Source organism: Rhamphochromis longiceps, linkage group LG9, assembly GCF_057381845.1.
Source record: "Rhamphochromis longiceps isolate RC_006_pf linkage group LG9, R_longiceps_female_GT1.1, whole genome shotgun sequence".
In the NCBI taxonomy this organism is placed as follows: Eukaryota; Metazoa; Chordata; class Actinopteri; order Cichliformes; family Cichlidae; genus Rhamphochromis; species Rhamphochromis longiceps.
Genome location: NC_140565.1, coordinates 26,081,681 through 26,090,635, shown reverse-complemented (window position 1 = coordinate 26,090,635; position 8,955 = coordinate 26,081,681).

Sequence of the window (8,955 nt, the reverse complement as noted above, 5' to 3'; positions counted from 1 at the left end):
TCATCAGATGCCCGTAACTCCTTTGCATTTGTGTGGGTTTTTGTGTCATAGTAGAGAAAGTGATTGAAGTTAGTTGAAATATAATTATGTAAGTGTAAACCCTTTGTGTAAATGTGAGGTATTTAACATGCTTTGGATGTCAGTATACTCCAGGGATATGATCGATTGAATCATAGGGGAAAGAAAACAACATGACTAAAAAAGATCAACAGCAAAAAACCGTATAAAGTTTGTTGTGCAGTTGTGGCAGTGAAAAGAATCAAAACTGAGAAAAAACTACAATCATGTGAAAAAGATGTTGTGAAAAACTACAAACTCCCTTATTTGTTCCATAGGAATTAAGAGAGTAAGATGCAGCCAACTGCTATTATTCAAATGGACTTGATTAATGTTATCACGTATTTAAAAGCAAAAGTTTTGGCAGTTTGCAGGTCTGGAGCATTCAGTTGTTTTTTAAACACAATGCCACAGTCTTCCCAGGAGTGGATGTCCCAGCAGATTTACCCCATGATCTGACACTGCAATGCTCAGAGAAATTGCAAACCAATCCAAGAGCTACATCTCAGACTCTACAGGCCTCAGTTACCATTTAAATGTTAAAGTTTATAACTGCACAGTTAGAAAAGGATTGAACAGACATGGCTTGTTTGGAAGAGTTGCCAGAAGAAAGTCTCTTATCTCTACAAAGAACACTGACCATAATGCACAGCACCAGTTTGGTGAAAACCAAACACAGCATATCAGCACAAATACCTTATACCAGCTGTTACACAAGGTGGTGAAGGGGTGATAATTTGGCCTTGCTTTGCAGCCACAGGGCTCGAGCGCCTTGCAGTCATTGGCTTGATCACAAACTCCTCTGTATACCAAAATATTCTGGAGTCAAATGTGAGGACATCTTTGCAACAGCTAAAGTGTGGCCAAAACTGGATCAAATCAAATCAAATCAAATCACTTTTATTGTCACATCACATGTGCAGGCACACTGGCACAGCACATGCGAGTGAAATTCTTGTGTGCGAGCCCCACAAGCAACAGAGATGTGCAAACACAAACGAGCAAAATACAAGAATGGCCAACCTGAAACTAATAAATATATGTACAATATATAATAGTGTATGCATTTCTGGATGTGTATACTAAATATTTTCCTACGTGTGTGTGTGTGTGTGTATACACATTTTTACAAATTAAATAGTAAAAATAATAATAATAATAATAATAATAACAATAATAATAATAATAATAATAATAATAATAATAATAATAAAATATACAGAGTTGAAAATGTGCAAAACAAGTGGCATTTATATACAGTGTGGAGTGCATAATGTTGAAGTTCCAGTAGTGAAGCTGAGGTGTCTATGACGTGTTCAGCAGTCTGATGGCCTGATGGAAAAAGCTGTCTCTCAGTCTGCTGGTACGGGACCGGATGCTGCAGAACCTCCTTCCTGATGGAAGCAGTCTGAACAGTTTATGGCTGGGGTGACTGGAGTCCTTGATGATCCTCCCCGCTTTCCTCAGGCAGCGCTTCCTGTAGATGTCTTGGAGGGAGGGAAGCTCACCTCCAATTATCCGTTCAGAGCACCGCACTACTCGCTGGAGAGCTTTGCAGTTGTAGGCGGTGCTGTTGCCATACCAGGTGGTGATGCATCCAGTGAGGATGCTCTCAATGGTACAGTGATAGAAGGTCCTGAGGATGCGGGGGCTCATGCCGAATCTTTTCAGTCTCCTGAGAAAGAAGAGGCGCTGCTGCGCCTTCTTCACTGTTTTGTTTGTGTGTACTGACCACGTAAGATCCTCAGCCAGATGTACTCCAAGGAACCGGAAGCTGCTCACTCTCTCCACAGCAGCGCCGTTGATGGTGATGGGGGTGTGTACTTCTCTGCACCTCCGGAAGTCCACTATCAACTCCTTTGTCTTTGCGACGTTGAGGGTGAGATGGTTGCCTTGACACCAGTGGGTCAGGGCGCTGACCTCCTCCCTGTAAGCCGTCTCATCACCGTTGGTGATAAGACCCACCACTGTAGTGTCGTCCGCAAACTTCACAATGATGTTGGAGCTGTTAGTGGCTGTGCAGTCGTAGGTGTAGAGTGAGTACAGGAGAGGGCTCAGTACACACCCCTGTGGAGCACCAGTGTTCAGTGTGATGGGGGATGAGGTGATGCTGCCCAGTCTGACCACCTGGCGTCTGTCAGACAGGAAGCTAAGGATCCAGCTGCAGAGGGAGCTGCTCAGTCCTAGATCCTGCAGTTTCCTGTCCAGCTTCGAGGGAACGATGGTATTGAATGCTGAGCTGTAATCTACAAACAGCATTCTCACATACGTGTCTCTCTTCTCCAGGTGTGACAGGGCAGTGTGTAGTGTCAGGGCTATGGCATCATCAGTGGACCTGTTGTGGCGGTATGCAAACTGTAGAGGGTCCAGTGAGTCGGGTAGTGCAGAGCAGATGAAGTCCCTGACCAGCTTCTCGAAGCATTTGCTTACGATGGGGGTCAGGGCTACAGGTCGCCAGTCGTTCAATGAGGAGATGGTGGAGGATTTGGGTACAGGGACGATGGTGGCCATTTTGAAGCAGGCTGGGACTACAGACAGAGAGAGGGAAAGGTTGAAGATGTGTGTGAACACTCCAGCCAGCTGAGCCGCGCATGACTTGAGGACGCGGCCGGGAATCCCGTCCGGACCAGTAGCTTTGCGCGCGTTCACCTTCCTGAAGCACTTCCGCACATCCTCCTCAGACACAGTGTGCGCACTGACGTCATCCGCGGTGCGCACACTGTCCGGTCTCATGGTGTTCGCTGCGTCGAATCTAGCGTAGAATACGTTTAGATCCTCACACAGAGAGGCCGTGGTCTGCGGTGTGCTGGTTTTCCCTCTAAAGTCTGTGATCGTGTTTAGTCCCTGCCACATACTCCGAGGGTTGTCAAACTGTTGCTCCACCCTGTCCCTGTACTCACGTTTGGCTGCTTTGATCGTCTTCCGGAGTTGGTAATGTGCGTGTTTGTAGTCCGATGTGTTCGCGGAGGCAAAGGCGGTGTTCCGTGCCGCGTGAACATCTCCGTTAATCCAGGGTTTTTGATTTGGGAAGGATTTAACTGTTCTGGATGGGACGACATCTTCCACGCATTTCCTGATAAATCCACAGACTGAGTCTGTGTACTCATCAATGTCTCTGGCGGCCACGTGAAACATTTCCCAGTCCGCGTGATCAAAACAGTCCCGCAGCGCAGACTCCGATTGGTCCGTCCAACAGTGCACCGCCCTCCGGGTTGGAGCTTCCTGTTTCAGCTTCTGCCTGTAGGCGGGCAGGAGCAGGATGGAGCAGTGATCTGATTGGCCGAATGGGGCGCGGGGGAGGGCTTTGTACGCATCCCGGAAAGAGGTGTAACAGTGGTCGAGTAGCCGGTTTCCACGTGTGTTAAAAAGGATGTGTTGATGGAGTTTTGGTGAGACTTTCTTCAGGTTTCCCTTATTAAAGTCTCCGGCTGTGATAAACGCTGCCTCTGGGTGTGCGGTTTCCTCACTGCTGATCGCGCTGTACAGTTCCCTGAGTGCACGGTCAGTGTCGGCTTGTGGGGGAATGTAAACAGCCGTAATAATCACTGCTGTAAATTCCCTCGGTAGCCAGAATGGCCGGCACTTAATCATCAGGTACTCCAGGTCCGGTGAGCAGAAGGATTTGACCGGGTGCACGTTCGCATAATCACACCAGCTGTTGTTGATCATGAAACATACACCACCGCCTCTGCTTTTCCCAGTAAGATCCTGTGACCTGTCCGCGCGGTGCACAGAGAACCCCGGCAGTTGTATTGCGGAGTCCGGTACTTTGTCCGATAGCCAGGTTTCTGTGAGGCAGATCACGCAGCAGTCCCACATCTCTCGCTGGAATGAGATCCGTGCCCGAAGCTCGCACAGCTTGTTCTCCAGAGACTGCACATTAGCCAGTAATAAACTGGGTAACGGTGGTCTGTAAGTGCGCCGTCTCAGTCGAACCAGAACGCCAGATCCCTCTGCGTCGGCGTTTGCGGCCTCCAGGGCCAGAGAACAAAGGCGTCTCAGGTGAGATGAATGGGGGGTCTGCAAACGGAGCGTCCGTGTTGCAAAACTTGAACTCCGGAAAGTTATAAGAAAGACCGTCTTTTATGTCCAGTAAGGTTTGTCGGTCGTACACAAGGAGACAAGTGCTGCTCGTGAAAAAATAAAGGAAAAGTAAAATTAAACACAGAAGAAAGCCGTTGCTTGGGGGAGCTCGCGACGAGGCTGCCATACTCGGCGCCATCTTGTCAATGTCATGCAAAAGGACAATGATCCCAAGCACACAGAATAGTGGAAAAAGAAAAGAATCAATGTGTTTCAGTTGTGGTGGGAATTTAAGAGAGCTGTGAATGAATGAATTTGAGCAGACTACATAGTCCAGTGAGAGGAAGTACTGGTCACACTGAATAATATCAAACCAGCCCATCCATAAAATACTGCAATAACCTATTTCTTTCTAACAAGTTGAGTCAAAATAACTGGTAGTGTTGTATTTCATAGCAATCGAATCACCTAGAAAGAACAGATAATGTAATAAATAATAAAATCACAAAGTATGTTTTATTTTTAACAATTAGTGTTCATGACTGTTCAGTCTATCAGCCTATGGATTATTAATAATGTTCTCTCTCATTGCATGTTTAGCAATCTGTCATCACAACAGTTGACCTTTCTCGGCGTAACTGAAGTAGATTTCCTTCCACCTCTTTCCTTTCACAAATCTTTGCTCTGAGCCTGCTTTGTATTCCTCTGTGCACTTCCTGACATACCCCCTGTTGTGCCTCAGTTATTTGTCAAGTCACGATGATGAGGTGCATGCTGAACTTTGTGTAAACTCTGTCATTTCCGTTGAATTTTTTTCTTGGAAAACCAAGGCTTTCCTTAAATGTCCGATGCTCATTATAGAGTGTCTGGTAGGACAGTGAAAATACCACATAAACACCTCAACTTTTTTATGGATTATTTACAGTGTATTGTTGTTTTTAATTGAGCTAAATTCAGTTTAATTAAAAAAATAACTTGTCTAATTTTGCTTTCTTTTAGCTTTGTTCTGTAATTACTGTCCACTGAACCTGCAGTTTCAATGGAAATGGCAAATTCATATGACAAGACATTATTATCTATCCTAAAACATATTCAGGCTCAATTCAGGTAATTATGTTTACTTGCGCAGTATTTAAACTTGAACAGAGTAGCTTTGTCTTTTATCAGACATGACACCAACCAAAAATGGTGCAGCATTTAACACACTTTTAGATTGTCCAGCTTCTGGCCACACTTAATTAAGTCTTCAACATTAAAAACAAAAACTGAACCTGCATCCACCAATAAGCTAATTAAAAATATGCTGCTATTAATTAAGAAGTTATAGCATAACAAATATGGCTGCTGATGCAATCCCTTTTCTGTGTCTCCATTTCCACTGTTTAGCCTACCCAAAATATATTGGGCAGTGGTGTATGTACTAATCCAATTAAAACAGAAAAACTATAACAGCCGATATAAAATTGCACGTCATTAAATCAGATTTTGTCAGCTTAATTACAAGCATTTGTTTCAGTGCAAAATTTATTTTTATGCCTTAGATAATAAAAGTAAATCAGGTAATGTAACTCCAGTGTATAGTGGTTTACATAAGAAGTTCCCCAATTTGAGAAAGGGGGAGACAAACAAAGCCTCAAGGCATCACGAGCTAGTGTACATGCTCCCAGTGGTGGTCTTGAGCCTGGATAAATGCATGAGAAAGGGCATTCAGTGTAAAATATGCACCAAATCAAATATGTGGGTACATCTCCTGTGTCTCTGTCCGTGTGTACCATAGTCATGACCAATAATGGTAACTTTTTGAAAAGACACTCTAGCAAGACAGAGATCACAGTGTTCAGTTTAAAAAAAGAAGAAGTTTATTTTACTGGAATTTAAATCAGCAGGGGGAGAAATAGGAGCAGGGAGAATCTCAGGTGAATGTCTATTCACTGAGCAGGAATGGTCTTGCCAGAGAGGAGAAATAAATTAGTTTTGACCAGAGTTGCACCAAGGGATATTGTGCTGTGATTTTGATTTGACTTCTTACTTGAGTCTTTTTGCAAAGCAGGTGGAGTGAGAGGGAGAAGCATGCTAGAGGTTTTTTTTCCAGGAAGTAAGGAAGCCATAAGTGGAAACACAATTCTTCATTCCACAGTAACATATCAGCTTTGGATTCCAGGGAACTATTGCTTCAGGGAAAGAGCTTCAGCCGACTTAGAGAATCACTGAGAGGCAAAGAGAGAAACAATGTTAGGAGCAACGTCACACTAGAAATTGAGACAAACATTGAAGCACCCGATTACTTAAACCAGTACAATGTCAATATGGAGAGGAGCTGGGAAATCTGCAGCCTCCAGAATTAAAAAAATGTGTGGTTCACACCAGAACCACATTCAGCAATGATTGGAATTAAGATGGAATTCCCTGGTGGTGGCAGAGATGCTTGGGAGGGGCTCTGAGAAATCAGGGAGACGAGAAGATGGGGATGAGGAAGATTGTATCAACATGAATCGTAGTGGCAGAATGACAGCATATAAAAGTCAACCGAACAGAGGTTGATTGGCTCATAGAAGACCGGTTGAACTACAGTAATGATGGCAGTCCTCAGTTTGACAGCATGGAAAAGTGGAAGTGACGCAAAGAGTACACTAGCAGCCTTAAGATGCATGACAGGAAATGTACAAATACAGATCTTCTTATGTTTTAAAGCCTCATCTTTGCTCCTTCACATATATTCCTTTTTTTCTTTGCTTCCTCTAAACATAACACTTTTGCAAATTTCAGCTGAGCATGGTTTCAACTTTAATAATTTTCAGTGGTGTAATTCAACAAAACTCAATAAAACTCATAGATTTCCTTGTTAAGAAGATGCATAATTAAATTAAATTACTTCAATTTGATGGCATATCAGATATCCCTGTGGCATTCTGAGGCTTTATTATTTTGCCATTAATGACAACTTGCGATCAATCACAAAGAGTTTCTCTGAGCTGCTTGATTACGGACTGCTCATTGTCCCATATGCAACAGTGAATAATTGCCTGGGATCAGCTTGGGGAGTTTATAGTAAATAAGAGCTTTAAAATATCTTGACTAAACACATTTATTAACGTGTTGATATTCATGTCAATGGTCTGCATTAAACAGACCTTGGACACTGGAAAATAGGGTGTTTAGGTATTGCAAGAGTACAGACGTGTTCAAGTCAGTGGTTCTCAAACTTTTTTGGCATTCACCACTTTAGAAGAAGAAAAACATTTTCCTCCTTGTCACCCATGCCCTGCCTGCAGTGGCTCTGAGCTCTATAGCGGGGCTCACCCTGCAGTTTGAGAACCGCCGGTTTAAGTGATTATCATCAGAATTCCAGAGATGCAAGCTAAAAGAAGATGGAACGAGTAGAAGCGGCAAGTGAAGAGAGATTTTTCTACAAAGGCCTAGAAGGACTGAAGGGAAGCCCTGATAAGGCTTATAAACGTATAAGTCTTTGCCAGGACTTGTACTGTGGTGAAAATTGAATCAAAACAGACAAGAAAAGATAAGCTACGAAAATAATCATGCTTTTATTCCTGCAGCAACAACAAAATGGGACTAACAGTCTCACCAGTGCAGCTATTAAGACTTAAAACACCAAACAAATTGCAGTCTTAGGAAATGTAGAACATGAAAGTAATTGGATTGGAGATAGAGTTTGAATAATTATTAAAAAAAAGGTTTTCAGTCACAAATAATTTTTTATATACTTTTCCTTGAGACAACTGTGCTCACCAGTGGGATGCTTTAGTCTAAATGACAGACTTATCAGTGCTTTCAGTCAGAGTCAGTGTGGTAAGTGAAATATGTCAGAAATGGAGACTTCAAAGACTGTTGTTGTATGGTTTATTTCCAGAATATTCTTTTATTCATGACCACAAATGATAGGACAGAATTTTAGATGGATGACACTTTCAAAACACGATGAAACATTTAAATAATATATATCAACACACTCTATGCCTGTATGTTGTATACGTATATAAAGCTATTGAATTATAAACATGCAATTCAACATCTATCCATCCATCCATCTTCTTACGCATATCCAGTTCAGGGTCATGAGTGGAGGTTTTGTTTATCCCAGCTGTCATAAGACAGTGTACATCCTACACAGGTCAAAACAGTCATTCGCAAAGCTTGCATTGCACTTCAAATGAATATGATTCATAGTAGACAGGTTTAGTCTATACTCAACCTCCATTTGCATAACATTTAAAAGTGATGGCAGTGTATGACTAAAAAAAAATAAGACAAGCAAATCTTTGCTTTTCATTATATATAATATTTTTAAATGATGGGAGACTGGCCGACTGACAGAATAGGTATGTGTGTAAAAGCAATAGATTTCTATGGGTAGCAGTTTGAGGTTCATACATCATGTGCCCAACTTGAGTGTCTTCTTTCATTTGTGGCTTTACTGGTTGAATGATTGTACTCTCTTCTATAGGAGGGCCAGAGAAAAATGTCAGACAGTGTGATGATACTAAGCAGAAAGAAAGCAGTGGAAGGAACTGTGAAGTATCAGTCTAGCTTTCAGCACAGAGCTGGTGACTCAGCACTGGCCAGCAATGGATTTCAATAAATCAAAACGCTAACTGGACTCACTGGGTGGCCATGGCTGAGTGTTTCTCATTACTGTAGGAAAAGTCAACAAAGGGTTGAGTGACAGCTTGGAGATGGGTCAAGGAATAATCTACACATTTGAGGTAGCAAGCAACTTTATGACAGATTCCTCACTTTGCTTGATTTGTGTATTTTCCACAATGTGTCAACACTAACATAAGATTTGTCCCAACAGTGAAATCTGACTCAGATTTAATGTCCAAACTAGGTTTGGACTAACAGCAGCGGGGATTTAGT